The sequence below is a fragment of the Lissotriton vulgaris genome, chromosome 10 (genome assembly GCF_964263255.1).
Source record: "Lissotriton vulgaris chromosome 10, aLisVul1.2, whole genome shotgun sequence".
Taxonomy (NCBI): domain Eukaryota; kingdom Metazoa; phylum Chordata; class Amphibia; order Caudata; family Salamandridae; genus Lissotriton; species Lissotriton vulgaris.
Genome location: NC_141698.1, coordinates 1,035,878,869 through 1,035,895,808, shown reverse-complemented (window position 1 = coordinate 1,035,895,808; position 16,940 = coordinate 1,035,878,869).

Sequence of the window (16,940 nt, the reverse complement as noted above, 5' to 3'; positions counted from 1 at the left end):
GTCTCACCTCTGCGCCCTGTTGCCGTAACCTGGGGCCCCTGCGCTGTCCTACCTTATCCCTTCTGCTGTCCTACTCTGCCTGAGCTGTTAGCCAGCCTGAACCTGAAGTGAAATGGGCTACCTGTGAAGCGCTCTTCCCCCCCTTGGCGCTAGAATGATGACCTGCCTGAACTGGGACTGCTTATCCTGCTCAAGCGATGGGCCCCTGAGGAGCACTAGATTCCTGCCTCCTGTTGCTGGCCGAGGCGCTGTGGTGATTGTCCCTAGAGCGCCGCGAGGACTGAGCGCCTCCACTGCTAGGCGTTCCCTGCTGGTCCCCTGACGCGCGTTATCACCGAGTGAGCCGCACAACTCACCGCCCCAGTCGAGGAGCTCTGTGAGCCTCGCCTTCCTTGTCGCGGCCCGGCGCGTTCCCAGGGACGCCGGCGCCGCCTTTCTCACCCCCTTCGGCGGCCCTCAGAGCCAGGAGAGGGCCGCCACGAATTCCTGACAGGCCGCAGTCAGTCTCGCTAGGCCCGAAGCCTGAAACTTTCCTCACGTGAACGGGCGTTGGAAGTGACTCCGCCCCCGCCGCACTCGGATTGGCCACCAGCGTCGTGCCCCCGCAGGCCGCGCTGCCATAGGTGGCTGCAGGAGCACCTCCGCCCTCATTGGATCCCAGGCCCTGCATCCAGCGCGCCTTCAGGCCAATTGGTTCCCGGGCCTCTGACGTTCTCGTGGGCCTGAGAACAGGACGCGACCCTGCGGAGGGCTCCGAGGAGCAAAGGAGCCCACTCCGCCTATCTATACTCTCGGGGCCGGCCCTAGCATTGGCGCGGGGCCCCTTGCAGTCCTGCGGTGCCCCGTAGCCGGCCCCATCAGTGAGACACTCCGGAGGGCTTCGAGGAGGGTAGGAGCCCCACCTCCCTCCAGCAACCGATTCTCCGAAAGGGCCCGAGGAGGGCCGAAGGAAAGAGGTAAAACCCCCCGGGGGAGGCCCCGAGATCACCCCTCCCCGCGGGCGACTGTATTGGGCCCGGTCGGCCCCCCATTGTTGTGGAAGGGTCACTGCAGGAATGCCAGGCCCCTGAACTCACCCTAGCATTGCGGAGGCCCTAATAACTTTTAAGCCAGAGGAGAACACCCCTGCTAGGAGTATGGTAATGGCTAATGTAGCCGGTATATACAAAATGTTTATCTTTGCCTAATGCCTTGGGTAATGTGGCCTAATGAAGTGTTTGCCCTACCTAGAGGAAGTGGTTACCTCTGCTGAACGACCCTTTATGATCCTCATGAAATGTTTTACTCCTACTTAATGGTCGGTTTACTTTTGTCTACTGCAAAGTTTCCTCGATGCCTTTAGTCACTAAGTGAAATTGTTGCTTACATAAGAAATGGTTATGGATGTTTAATGCAATGTGATTTAAATGTATTTATAAAGAATTCCTTGCAGGTGCTGACCAGGAGCAAGGCTGTTGCCAGGCCTACGGTTATTTAATATTTAATATTTATTTATATAACTATTTATGGCCGAGTGATGAAACACCTGTGCTTTTAAGGGACAAAAAAAAGTTATTACTACTGTGATTTTTGATTGCCCAAGATCTTGATCTTAGATAAAACTTACTTATTTGAATCAATAATACTGGTGTGGTCTCAGTCTTTGCGTGCATTTATTGTCTCAGTGGATGCGTGTGCTGTGTAGTCACTTTACACCTAAGCTTTCGGGTGCCTACACGCTCGAGCCAGGCTACCCCCGGGGAACTGGTGACCCCAGTTCCTACATTTGGTGCCGAGCGGTGGGATCAGGACCTGTGACTATACAGCACCTTCCAGCGGGACAGAGTACGCTGCAATTAGACTAGACACCTATTGTGCAAGCAAGCCTACTCAATTGGCCCCCACTGTCTAACCTGAGCGTGTAGAGACCTGTTTTGACCTAATCCTGCTACCTACATCCTAGAATCTTTCCCTTGATTTATCTGGGTCCCCACCTGGCAAAATGGAATTCCAGCTAGCCGACCTGAAAGAGTACACAGTGTTGCAGCTAAGGGAATTTTGTCAGGGGATGGGGGTGCCGGTTGGCCGGAGAGCCGCAAAGTAGGAACTCTGTACTGCCTTGAGGGCAAGGGTAAGGGCCCACCCAGAGGGGAGAGGGGATGGGAGACAGGAGGGGCTGTGCGCACCAGGGGGGACGGGTGCTCCAGGAGAGCTACACCTACTTAATGATGAGGTATCTGAAAATGTGTTGCCAGGAAGACGTTCCAGGGCAAGTAGTAGTGATTTTATTTGATATCATTTCATTTCTTTTGTGGTTTTGTAAAGCGCTCATATGCTCTTGGGCGTCTTGGCGCTGTAGAAAAGACATGGTGTCCTGAAACTTGGTGAGAGTTGGTTTATCGGGACTTGAACAGCCATGTTTTAACCGCTTTCCTGAATGACATTAGAGAGGTACTGTTTTTAATCGCGAGGGGGAGTCGATTCATGTCTTTGGCAGCATATAGTAGGAAGCTTCTGCCCCCCCATCTAGTTTGTTTGAACCTAGGAACTTGCATCAGTTTTGCCTGGCTGGACCGTAGGTCTCTTGTGGGGACGTATGGCTTGAGGTGGGTTCTAAGGAACAGACATCCCGAACCTTGGAGCGTCTTATATGTTAAACACAGTGATTTAAATCTAATTCGTTTTGCCAAGGGGAGCCAGTGTAGTGTGTCTAGATGGTGCGATATATGCTCTGATCGCGGGATATTTAGTATCAGTCGTGCTGCTGAGTTCTGCAAGCATTGTAATTTGGTCAGGTGTTGGGCTTGCATCCCGGCATATAATGCATTTCCGTAGTCGAGTCTTGATAGGGCTAAGGTGGTCACCACCGTTTTTCGGGAGTCCATGGGGATGTATGGCACTAGTTTCCTGATCATTTTTAGGATAGACCACATCGTGGATAAAGTTTGTTGGTTTGGGCCTCAAAAGTGAGTCTGTTATCTAGCAAGATGCCTAGATTTTTTACTTTGGTCACCGGTGATGGGCAGTTGCCAAGATCCACCGGCCACCAGTCTGGGGACCAGATTCCTGCATTTGTTCCTAATAGAATAACCTCGCTTTTTTCACTGTTTAATTTTAGGCAGTTTTGCTCCATCCACAGGCTGACCTGCTTCATGCAATTTTTGAAGTTATCTGTTGTGTCTGAGGTGTCGTTTTTAATTGAGACTACAATTTGTGTGTCATCTGCGTATGACACTGGCAGAAAGCCACATGCCCTGATGATTCCGGCTAGCGGTGTTACGTATAGGTTAAAAAGCGTTGGGCTCAACGAAGACCCCTGCGGGACCCCACAGGGGGAGTTGAAGGGTTTAGATTTTTTCACCCAGTTCCACTGTGAATGTTCTGTTGTCCAGAAAAGATGCCAGCAAATTTCTTGCGTCTTGATGGAGTCCTGCTGCTGTTAGTCGGTCCAGGAGCGTACCATGGTTCACCGTATCGAAGGCCGCCGATAGGTCTAATTATATCAAGGCGGCCTTCCCCCCGACGTCCAGTACGTTCCTGAGCTCTTCCACTGCCATCAGCAAGGCTTTTTCGGTGCTGTGCCCTTCACGGAAACCGTACTGTGAGGGATCCAGGATGTTTGCTTCAGTAATAAATTGGGCAATTTGTTTATTTAGAGGTTTCTCAACTACCTTGGCACCAATAGGAATTCTAGCTATTGGCCTATAGTTTCCGGGTTCTTCTGGATCCAAGTTGGGTTTTTTCAAAAGGGGTAGGACTGATGTTGATTTCCAGAGGGCGGGATAAGTGCCTACGTTCATTATGTGTTCCATAAGGCCGATCAGTTGTTCACTGTACAGCTCTGGGAAGAGATGGAGTATTTTTGGTGGGCATGGGTCTGAATATGCCCCGGATTTAGTTGCCATGACTATCTGGTGAACCTGTTCCGCCTCAGGGAGGCAGAATTTGAACTCCGGTTTTGATTTTGTGTTAGGAGCTAAGTCCTTAGTTTGGTCATTTTTATCCCGTGTAGGGGTTTGTGGATTGGCCGATTTAAAAGATTCATAGACCCGGGTCACTTTGTCAATAAAAAATTGACCCAGAGTGTTGCAGAACTCTGTAGTGACTGGCATGTTAGTGTTAGCTTTTACTTTGGATAGTTGTTTTACAGTTGAGAATAATTCTTGACTAGAGTTTTTTGCCCCTCTAACCGCTAACAGCATCCCGTGGCAATATTGATTTTTTCCACGCGATAAGTTAGCTCATTTCAAATCTACCCGTGTCACCATGATTGTGCATGTAGAATCCTATTGTTGGTACCCGGTGATTTATTTGGCCCAATTTTGCTTATTTCAGGAATGAACCTCCTGACAGGATCTAATTAGATGGTGGCTTTCTACCGCGCCCTCCTAACTACGTCTCACGGTGATATACCACCCTAAACTATCTCGCGACGGGGATGGCTAGAACCCACCTCTCCTCCGAGACCCTTTTCTCCGTCGCTCGCTTCCACCATTGTGAATTATTCCTTCAAACGGGACTGGCTCCACTCCCAGCCCGGCTACTAATTTAATTGAATTCCAAGTATGACTATCAATGTGTCGATAACCCAGCATTCTAATGAATTAACCTTAACTTGCTCAATCGATTGTGTGCCAATTATGGTATAATTATTATGAGGCACGTCCCAATACCTTGAGTTTAACTTTTAATTTTATACACCGAACTAGGTTGCCCGCCCCCCTTCTCTGTCCTGATGAAGACCCCACAGCAAGGGCACAACCAATCCCTGCACTAGAGGGTCGAAACGTCGACAACCACCTACTTCACCATCAACTTCACTGCAACATTTATTTCATTCATAGTTATATGTGAAATATGACTCTTTAATCCAATTGTGATGAACCTTCGGTCCACTACACTGTATATAACTCAGAAATACAGTCTCCCTAATTCATTGATTTTACTGTCACGTACTTCTGTCTATCACTTTATCCTCACCTGAGCCCCTACCACTACCTCTACCCCTATTTTTATTCCTCTCGGGCACTGTACAACCAATTGCATTATTGATTTGTTCTTGTATATATTCAGTATATCCAGTCCCGTTGAGAATAAAACAATGTGGACTCATTTATTGTTTGTGTAATTTATGGTTTGATATTTTTCACATCACTTCACACTTAAGCTGGGACCCCTCCCTCTTAGTACACCATAGTGAGGTTTCTGGTGTCCACTGAGCAATTAGTACCTGATGTATTCCATCCGGCCGTGTTGGCTGACGGCACTCTGAGCTCCTATCCTGTGGCTCAGGTCCCCTTTGAGAGGGGAGGAGTGAAAGGCCCGTTGAGAGTTGCGATAAGCCCTGCCTTACCAGTGGACTGTCTGCTAGGAAACGACCTGGAGCAAACCGCCTGGAAAGAGGTGGAGTTTAAGGCCCACACTGAGATGCTGGGGTTACCAGGATGGACTTGCGTGGTCACGCGGTCCATGGCTGCCCGGCAAGGAACTCAACCCGGGTTGGAGCCTGAGACATCTGCCCAACCCAATGCTGGTCCTGAAGAGGAGGATGTTGTGAAGGACACACCTCGTGTGATGGATGGGGAGCCTGTGGAGGTACCCCCGGAGTCCGTGGAGGTGGATGTTGTTCCTGTGGGGGACTTGCCGACCCTTGCCGAGTGGCATGTGGAAGGAGGGCTTACCCGGGAGGAATTCTCCCGGGCGCAGAAGGAGTGCCCCACGCTTGAAGGCATGCGGCGACAGACTAAAGCCCAAGCGACCGATCAGGAGACCGGCAGTTTTCACGTGTACTGGGAGGATGGCCTCCTTTACAGTGAGCCTTAGGTTCCCGTGAATGGATCCTCGAGGGCCTTAGTGGTCCCCCAATGCTACCGGGCCTTCTTATTGGAACTGGCCCATGAAATTCCTTTGGCTGGACACCTGGGCCAGGACAAAACCTATGCGCGGCTGGTCCCATTTTTTTATTGACCCAGGATGAGGGTTGCCTCTGACACTTACTGTAAGACCTGCAAGACTTGTCAGGCCAGTGGCAAGACTGGGACTAAAGTGAAGGTCCTTTTGGAACTGCTACCGGTGGTCGGGACCCCTTTTGAGCGGGTCGGAATCAACATCGTTGGGCCGTTGGACCCTCCGACCTCTGTGGGACACCGGTTCATCTTGGTGTTAGTGGACCACACCACTCGGTACCCGGAGGCTATCCCTCTGAGGACTGTCACTGCACCTGTGGTGGCACGGGCCCTGATGGGGATTTTTACCAGAGTGGGATTCCCCAAGGTGGTGGTGTCAGACAGGGGCACGAACTTCATGTCGGCCTACCTGCAGGCCATGTGGAAGGAGTGCGGAGTGACCTACCGGTTCTCCACTCCTTACCACCCCCAGACTAACGGGCTCATAGAGCGCTTCAACAAGACCTTGAAGGGGATGATCCGGAGCCTGCCAGAGGACTTGAAGCGGAAATGGGACATCCTCCTCCCTTGCCTGCTGTTTTCGTACCGCGAGGTACCACAGAAGGGAGTCGGATTCAGCCCCTTTGAACTGCTCTATGGCCATCCCGTTAGGGGCCCCTTCAGCCTTTGTCAAGGAGGGGTGGGAGAAGACTTCGAAGAAGCTTCCCTGTGATGTCGTCAGCTACATGCTGGCATTCCGCAGCCAGATGGCCAAGCTATGGAAGGAAGCCTCAGACAACTTGGAGGCTAGCCAAGCCGTCATGAAGGAGTGGTATGACCGCAACGCTCGGACAGTGGAGTTGGACGCTGGACAGAAGGTGTGGGTCATGGAGCCTGGGGAGCTTAGTGCCCTCCAGGACTGGTGGACTGGTCCGTACGAAATTGTGGAGCGTCGAGGTCAGTCTACCTATGTCGTTGACTTAAAGACCCCCCGTCAGCCCCATCGGGTGCTCCACGTCAACCGCCTGAAGCCTCACCATGAGCGATCTGAGCTTGCTCTCCTCCTGTTGACGGATGGGAGCGAGGAGGAGGAGAGTGAGCCTCTTCCTGACCTTCTGGTGGCCCAGGAGAAGGATGGTTCAGTGGAGGGAGTTATCCTCTCCCCATCCTTGACCTAGAGCAACAGAGGGACTGGCGCCAGGTGTTGGAGCAGTACGCCTTGTTGGTCTCCATCACGCCTGGAATTACACATCTGTGTACCCATGATGTGGACACAGGGGACAGTCCGCCTGTAAAAACCAAGTCTTACCGGCTGTCCGATAAAGTCAAGAACAGCATCCAGGGTGAAGTGGCCAAAATGCTGGAGCTGGGAGTGATCGAACCTTCCAGCAGCCCTTGGGCTAGTCCAGTTGTGTTGGTGCAAAAAGCGGCTGCACCGGCCACCACACCAGAACTTCGGTTCTGTGTGGACTATCAAGGATTGAACTCTGTCACCAAGACAGACGCTCCCCCGATCCCAAGAGCAGATGAGCTGATTGACCGGCTGGGAGCAGCCCGGTACCTCAGCACCATTGATCTAACATCAGGGTACTGGCAGATTGCCATGGCCGATGGAGCAAAGGAGAAAATAGCGTTCTCCACCCCCGAGGGCCACTTCCAATTCAGAGTGATGCCCTTCGTACTCAAGAATGCTCCAGCCACCTTCCAGCGGTTGGTGAACCAGGCGCTGTCTGGCCTGGAGTCCTTCTCAGCGGCGTACATGGATGACATAGCTGTCTTCAGTAGCTCCTGGGAGGACCATCTGCAGCATCTCCAGGAGGTACTTCAGGCCTTGCAACGTGCTGGCCTGACCATCAAGGCTAGCAAGTGCCAGATTGGACAGGGATCTGTTGTCTTCCTGGGACTCCTGGTGGGTGGGGGTAAGGTGCAACCCCTCCATGCCAAAATTGGGACCATCTTGGCTTGGGAGCCCCCTAAAACTCAGACTGAGGTCCGAGCTTTCCTCGGCCTCACTGCACTGGCTATTACCGCCGGTTCGTCAAGGGATATGGTACCATCGTAGCCCCCTTGACTGAGTTGACGTCTAAGAAGCAGCCACGAAAAGTGATCTGGACGGCTGCTTGCTAAGAGGCATTCGAGACACTGAACCACGCGATGCGCACCGCTCCGGTGCTTGCAACACCTGATTTCACAAAGGAATTCATTGTGCAGACGGACGCCTCTGAGCATGGCATAGGCGCTGTGCTTTCGCAACTCAACAACGATGGCCAAAACCAACCTGTGGCCTTCATCCCCAGAAGACTCCTCCCTCGGGAACGGCGATGGAGTACCATCGAGCGAGAAGCCTTCGCTATGGTCTGTGCCTTGAAGAAGTTGAGGCCATACCTGTTTGGCTCTCACTTCCTGATTCAAACCGACCACCGAACCCTTCCCGGCTCATGCAGATGAGAAACGAAAACCCCAAGTTGCTAAGGTGGTCCATTTCCCTACAGGGGATGGACTTTCGGGTGGAACATCGGCCCGGAGTTGCCCACGCCAATGCTGACGGTCTCTCCCTGGTTTTCCGCCTTAGTGACGAGAACTCCCTAGAGGCTTGGTAGCTCTCCCCACTTTCAGCTCGGGGGGGACGCATGTTAGACCTGTCAGCCTTAGGGTGGTCTTTCCTTTTTTTCCGCTTTTGCCTCATTTTTCCCACCTTCTTTTTGGTTGGCCTTAGGTCTCTGGGCACCTTCCCATTCCTAATCAATGCTAAGGTGCAGGTGCTCTCTATTCTCCCAACATGGCTGCCATTGACCCCTGCTACTGCAGCGTGGTCTGTTTAGACGCACTCTAGTAGCCAGGAGCTGGCTGGAACCCTTAAACATTGTTGCAATACCAGCTTGCCTGCCTGCCCATAGCTAGAGTGAGGCAGCTCCCGGAACCTTCCAGAATAGGGGAGTGGTCACCACCTGCCCACTGCCAACTACCAACTGGCACTATAAAAGAAAAGGGAGGGAAACTCTCCAGTCAGTTGGGGCATCACTTACCTGGGGGACCCTACTCAGGAGACGTAGGCGGGAGGGCCAAGTAAGGAACCTTTACCACTGGGGGTGACAGGGTTTAGGCGCTGCCCACCAAGCTGTGTGAGGAACACTGAACTAGCCCACTGATCTAGCCCGGCAGGAGGGGAACCCAGGGGCCACCTACAGTGACCTGCTGAGGATACCTGTCAGCAGCCTTCAACTCAACCCCCCTTATTCAAGCAACCAAGAATATGCTTCCACAAAAAGGGCGCCAGAACCACCAAGCGCCAAGAAGAAACCGAACTGACCAGGACTACTGGGGATCAACCAGGTACTGGGCTGTGCCATCTCTGCCCCCTCTGTTTGCACCTGTGGCCCCTGCGCTGTCCTGCCTTCACTGCCTACCCAGCGCTCCCCTACTGTGCCCCCTTGAGAAGCGCTGAGGTCCTGGAAGCTATTGTGCCTTGAAGCGCTGTACCTGAGAAGCGCTATTACTCAGACTGCCTGTCCTGCTAGAACTGTGTGACTGCCCCCATTGCGCGTGTCACCCAAGCGATGGGCCCCCAGGAGAAGCGCTGCGAAGCCTTGCTAGCTCTGTGCTTTGAAGCGCTGAGAAGCGTTGGTGGCACCACTCACCACCGCGGCCTTTGCCGCCCCGCCAGAGGCTCATGCGCCGTTCGTGGCCTCTGCGGCCCAGAAGCGCCAACCTCATCACCCCCACGGTGGCCCCCGGGGGCCAGGAGAGGGCTGCCGTAAATCTTAGTCAGGCCGGAACCTTCCAGAATAGGGGAGTGGTCACCACCTGCCCACTGCCAACTACCAACTGGCACTATAAAAGAAAAGGGAGGGAAACTCTCCAGTCAGTTGGGGCATCACTTACCTGGGGGACCCTACTCAGGAGACGTAGGCGGGAGGGCCAAGTAAGGAACCTTTACCACTGGGGGTGACAGGGTTTAGGCGCTGCCCACCAAGCTGTGTGAGGAACACTGAACTAGCCCACTGATCTAGCCCGGCGGGAGGGGAACCCAGGAACCATCTGAAGTGACCTGCTGAGGAAAGCCTTCAACTCACCACCCCCCCTCCTCAAGAAGCCAAGATTCTAATACCACAGAAGGGAGCCAGAACCAACAAGCGCCAGGAAGAAGCCTCCCTGCACTATCCAGGACCACTGGGGATCAACCAGGTATTGGGCTGTGTCACCTCTGCACCCTGTTGCCATAACCTGGGGCCCCTGCGCTGCCCTGCCTTATGCCTTCTGCTGTCCTACTCTGCCTGAGCTGTTAGCCAGCCTGAACCTGAAGTGAAATGGGCTACCTGTGAAGCGCTCTTCCCCCCTTGGAGCTAGAACGCTGACCTGCCTGAACTGGGACTGCTTATCCTGCTCAAGCGCTGGGTCCATGAGGAGCACTAGATTCCTGCCTCCTGTTGCTGGCCGAGGCGCTGTGGTGATTGTCCCCAAAGCGCCGCGAGGACTGAGTGCCTCTACTGCTAGGAGCTCCCTGCTGGTCCCCTGATGCGGGTTATCACCGAGGGAGCCGCACAACTCACCGCCCCAGTCCAGGAGCTCTGTGAGCCTCGCCTTCGTTGTCGCGGCCCGGCGCGATCCCAGGGACGCCGGCGCCGCCTTTCTCAACACCTTGGCGGCTCCCGGAGCCAGGAGAGGGCGCCGCGAATTCCTGACAGGCCACAGTCGGCCTCGCTAGGCCCGAAGCCTGAAACTCTCCTCCCGTGACGGGGCATTGGAATTGACTCCGCCCCCGCCACGCTCGGATTGGCCACCAGCGTTGTGTCCCCGCAGGCCGCGCTGCCATAGGAGGCTGCGGGAGCACCTCTGCCCTCATTGGATCCCAGGCCCTGCCCCCAGCGCACCTTCAGGCCAATTGGTTCCCGGGCCTCTGACGTGCTTGTGGGCCCGAGAACAGGACGCAACCCTTCGGAGGACTCCAAGGAGCCCTCTCCGCCTATCTACACCCTCGGGGTCGGCCCTAGCATCGGTGCAGGGCCCCGTGCAGTCCTGCGGTGCCCCGTAGCCGTCCCCATCAGTGAGACACTCCAGGGGGCTTCTAGGAGGGCAGGAGCCGCCCCCCCCCCCCTCCAGCAACCAAACCTCCGAAAGGGCCCGAGGAGGGCCGAAGGAAAGAGGTAAAACCCCCCGGGGAGGCCCCGAGATTGCCCCTCCCGCGCGGGAGACTGTGTTGGGCCCCGTCGGCCCCCCATTGTTGTGGAAGGGTCACTGCAGGAACGCCAGGCCCCTAAACTTACCCTAGCATTGCGGAGGCCCTAGTAACTTTTGAGCCAGAGGAGAACACCCCTGCTAGGAGTATGGTAATGGCTAATGTAGCCGGTATATACAAAATGTTTATCTTTGCCTAATGCCTTGGTTAATGTGGCCTAACGAACTGTTTGCCCTACCTAGAGGAAGTGATTACCTCTGCTGAACGACCCTTTATAATCCTCATGAAATGTTTTACTCCTACTTAATGGTCGGTTTACTTTTGTCTAATGCAAAGTTTCCTGGATGCCTTTAGTCACTAAATGAAATGGTTGCTTACATAAGGAAATGGTTATGGATGCTTAATGCAATGTTATTTAAATGTATTTATAAAGAATTCCTTGCAGGTGCTGACTAGGAGCAAGGCTGTTGCCAGGCCTACGGTTATTTAATATTTAATAACTTTTTATTTAAGTATTTATGGCCGAGTGATGAAACACCTGTGCTTTTAAGGGACGATAATAAGTTATTACTACTGTGATTTTTGATTGCCCTATTCTTGATCTTAGATAAAACTTACTTATTTGAAGACCCCAGTTCCTACATAGGGGCTCATGTCCGGTCTCAGTGGCGAAGGAATGAGTGTGGGACGGTGTGTCCACGGTGCCCGAAACCCAGTCTCAGGGCCTGGAGCGTTCCTTAAGGGAACACCAGGTTGGGGACCTAGACTGTACTTGCAGGCCATTTGAGGAGGATCTCCTAGTGTCTGTTGAACGGGGAGTGCCTGTAACCAGGCCTCCATCAGTGCTGGTGTCTGGCAGCGCCACTCCAGTTGTACATATGAATCATCTAGCCTGACTAGTGTAGTTCCAATAGAACCCTGTCATGCAGGACCTAGGCTGTTTACAGATAACATATACCGTGGGTCTGGTGGCAGACTGACTCCGTACACCCCCGCTGCATATATTAGCCTTTGGGTGAAAGGTTTAGTCCATAAAAGGCTGCAGTCCTTATAAGGTGTGATGTACTTATAAGTCATTCTGTCATTATTTGGAGTTATGTCCTTACAAGGCTCGTTCATATGAAACAACGGAAACTGATGTAGAGAAAGTATGCGATGTTCCTTGGAGCTATATTAGGGTACCGATATGAAATATAACATCTGTTCTTACTGGAGCTGAAATGAGCTAATTGATATGAATGAGGTGGTTTTGTGTGTTCCATGTAGAGGTAACACCAAGTCCCTATATCATTCCATCTCCCATTTACCATCCCATTCTCCTTTCCTTTTTGTGTGATCAGTTGAATGGTCCTTTACCTGTCCATCCTCTTCTTTGGTGAAGAAGTTGACTGAGAGAACATTGTGAATGTGTGAGTGTGTGACGGCTCCTTGACTGGCAAATGCTATGCTGTGCAGGGACAGTCATGTGACAGCCGTGCTCTTGCACTGGAGAATTATAGCTGACGTCCGCCTTTATGCCCTGATTTTGACAGACTTATCCCAAGTTCCCTGCAGTTTTCCATGGACACGTTCCACAAGCTTTACCTGACCAAATGTATCCATGACAAACCCTGAGAGTGCAGTAGTGTTAAATTGTTTGCAATGCCCGTTAGATCTGAAATTTAGTTTTTGTGCAAAATCAAATCTACAACAAGACTTGCAATGAAGGTGTCTGTGGTGTCACAATGTCGCCACTATGTGATGTTCAGGCCTTGCTAATATGAAATTTGAGCTCTAATTTAGAATGAGTTCTACTTTGTAAATGACATTCTATGTTTGGAATGAGAGTTCTAATTAGGAAATAAAAGAATTCCATTAGAATGCAGATTGGAACCACACTTCTAATTTGGATAGTCAGAACTGAGTTTGGAATGCAAATTCTACCCTTAGAATGCCTTTTGCGCAAAACATAAAATGTTTTTTCAGGTTCAAGCAGCAGCTGTGTATGATGTCTAAGGTTCATTTTGTGAGTAGTAATGAGCGGATTCTAAGGCTACAGTTTTGTTGGGCACCTCGTCTCCCCTGGGTACCCAGAACTACCATCTATTGACTGAATGGGTGCGATGCTCTTGAAGCTGTGTAGAGTCACACAAGGAGTCTATGGCAAGCCGGGCCAGCACAGAGGCATTCACACAGATGAGGACTCAGAGCCCAGCCATAAGGCCACTGCCAGGCTCTGCCAGTCAGTGCAGAAGAAAGATGCAGCGTGTCTTCTAATTCTTAGATCCCACCCTGCCATTTGAATACCTGAATCACACCTGTGAAATGGGCAGAGCAGATAGGAGGAAACAGAATGAAATGCTGTACATTCCTGTGCAGTGCACCAGGTCCGTCTCACCAGCGCCTTAACAGATTCTGTTACGATGGGTTTGAAGGACATTCTTTTTGGCAGCGACATTGAAAGATGACTATTGGTAATTATTGACCTCAGTGGCTACAACATCTGCAGAATAATCCAGACAGAGAGAAATTCTGAAACAAATCCTCTGACAGCTTCTGTCTGTCTAGGAAGGTTCAAAATAAAAGTCTGCACGCAATAAGAGAACACAGGAAACCTTAATAATTAGTTAATTGTTTCTGACTTCCTTCCCTCAATCTTTTGGTTCTGTGATGTCATGTTACAGACGGGCTTACTTCTATCAACATAATGTAACACTGGTCTCTCCATGCAGCCATAGCCAGTGATGCCTGTAGTGTGAGTGCAGTGTGTGGGCTAGCGTATGAATGGTGTGAATGCGGTGTGAATGGGGCACTCAGACTGACAGGAGCTTGCCTGGTTCCTTCAGGGGGAGAAATCAGGAAGCAAACCTTGTGCACGCAGCAGCCAGTGAGAAGGCAGTCAAATGCACTATGACGTGGGGGTGCAAGGACCAGTCGGTGTGGTATGGCCAAATAAGAAGCTGTTTCCCGGGTTCTCAAGTAGGGAAATTGAATTTTGCCCTGAGCTCAACAAACCCGTAGCACTGCCCCTATCTGGAGCTGGACACCGGATCTCTGATCTGATGAGAAGCAGGGTAGCCCCCTGAATGACGTTGTGAATGGTGTGAATGCAGCCGCGGCCGGTAGTGGGAGTACCGGCCGGGCAGTGACGATGGGAGGGGGAGCGGCAAGGTGGGGGGGTAGTAATGTATGGATTACGGAGTTTAACAGGTAAGTAAACATATACATAAATAAAACAAATTTTGTTGCGTGCACTGCATCACCAAATGCGATGCAGTGCGCGCAACAATTTTTTTTTTATATGTTTACTTACCTGTTAAACTCCGTAATCCATACATTACTACCCCCACCCTGCCCGACCCCCCCCCCCCCCCCCCCTCCCCACGTCACCGCCTCGGCCGGTACCCTCACTGCCCCGCTGCTGGGTGAATGTTCAGTAGCAAAGGTCAAAACCTTGGCGTGGTGCTTCTGCTCACAAGTTTACCCATGAACTTGTGCTAATTTGACCTATTTTGGAGGAAAGTGGATCGTGCATTGGCTTTGATTTCTTTGTCTTTCTGTTCTGTGTTTTTCTCCTAACTGCTTTCTTGTCCATTCATGTTGCCTTTCTCACTTTTACTTTCTAAATCTCACTTCATTCTCTTCATACATTCTTTTATTCCTTCATTGTTCAATTCTATGGGTTTTGCCTTCTCATTTGTTTAGTCTTGTATTTTATTCTTTCATCCTGTATAGGCTTCCAACTTTCCACATTGCTTTTTTTCTATTTTGTATCTTGGACTTTCTCTTGTCCAGAACATTTTCTTTTCTCATTCTTACTGTATCCGTTCTCTTATTCCAACTTCCATACTTTCTTTTTATTTCCTAGTTCTTCTTTATGTTGTCTTTATTTTATCCTTTCTAACATTTTATGTGTTTCCATATTGTTACTTTTACCACTCTTTACTTCATTACTTTCTTGTATCAATACTTCATGTCTTCAATTTTACTCAACGTTCTCACTTTATACCTGCTGTTTTGTTTCTCGTCTTCTCACTCTGACATTCTTTTTATTTCATGGTTGATTATTTTCAGTGCAGTTCCCAATTTGTTTTATTTTAGGTGTTTCTTTTTACAAATGGGACAAAGATATCTTAATTTGTTAGGGGATGACTTTTGAATCACCAATAGAATGGGGGACCTAGAAGATGTGATAGCAATTTTAGATGTTGCCACTAACTTGTAAGCAGTGAACCCTATCCTGGCACCATTGAGCTGTATATTATATCTGTTCTGCATCTTACCAGAGTAGCTGTTTGAGTTACTTGAATCAAGATGGAACTGGACAAAAGGACCTACTTAAGACTTTGTGTTCAACAGAAGTAGAAAGACACTGAAAGATGAGACCAAAATTAAAAATTTGAAAGCCCTGCACCTGTCCTTAGAGGGGACAGTATCTGAGAGGAGCTTCTCGGCACTGCAAGAACTGTGAGGTATAAAGAGGAGTGGAAAGTAAACCTTTGAGCTATTCTGGGTCTGCAGTGAAGGCGGCCACTTACATTTTTTTTATTGAATAGTCTGCTTTGATTTTTAGACCATGTGTAGAGTCTTATTGCTGTAATAAGAAATGTGTACAGGTGTTGGAACCTCTGTAAAGCAAGTCAGGATTAGGCCCTGATACAGTATTAAGGAAAAAAGCATGGTAAAGCCAATCGGTCTGACACTAGCTGGCAGTCTTTTCATTTTGCCAATTCTTATTTTGTTTTCTTATTTTTGTTTTATAGTAGGGAGTGTTTTTTTTCTTACTCTCACCACCTTTCTTACTTCTGTTTTCTTTGTCTTCCACCTCGGTTCAAACCTGGTTTGTTTGTGTTTGCCTTCAGAGAGGACGTAGTCTGGAAGTTCAACTGGATGGTTCTAATGAGGAGCAGGGTCAAGACTGATTTGCCAAAGGCAAGGTATAAACCGAGGTGGCACGGTGAGCAAAAGAACCATTAACGGGGATGCTACCCGCATGAGTGCCTGTGGTTAGATTACTTTCATGCATTCCTCCCATCACCTTTTGAGAGAACTTTACATAGACCAATTGTATGAAGCCTATATTTTCAAACCTAGAAACCCACATAGCCATAAGTTGAAAATGTTGCTTCAGTATATTCATAATGATTTTGATATTTGGAGGGGAACTGAGAAAAACCTTTTGGCATTTGTTTTATCTCTCAACAACTGTAATCCTGACTTACAGATCGCACTCGAATGCAGAAATAAAAAGACAATTGTATGAGAAAAAGTATCTTAAGATCAGGACAAAAAACAAAGAGTTTCAATACTGTCTAATGCAAACCTGCCCAGTAAAACTCAATCGCAATTTGTTAGCTTTCATTCCAGGGCGGTGAGAGATAACTTGTCCTTGTTCTGCTTCTCAGGTTTGGTGGATGTGATTAATCATGAGTGACGTCTTCGATTGAGATTCCTGTGTGATAAAGTGTGGTTTCTGTATGGTAGAAGTATGTGGTCTTGCAGGGGAGCCTTACAGTGCAATACTGATAAAATATGCAAAGATGGAACCCGGGTACTGTCTCAGTAGACCTGCTCTCAGTGTACTCTCTAAGTATACCTTCTATCAGTCCTGGTGGAGTGACAAGGAGCATACAGGCTACTTAGAGGAACAATTGTGAAGCTTTTCAGCAACATGAACAATAAGTTATTGACACACATTGAGAGGATTCCAACACAACTTTAGAAAAATGTCTCTGATTTTGATATATTTTTAGATACAAAAATGAAATCAATATATACAGTATGACCAGAGCTATCAGTTTTCAAACAATAAATAAATCAATACTTTGCAATGCGAAAAATATTAACGTTTTGTTCAGTGGGAAAACACATATATGCAGTTGATACTTTAAAGGGTGAGTTCAATGGAACCCACTCGGAGT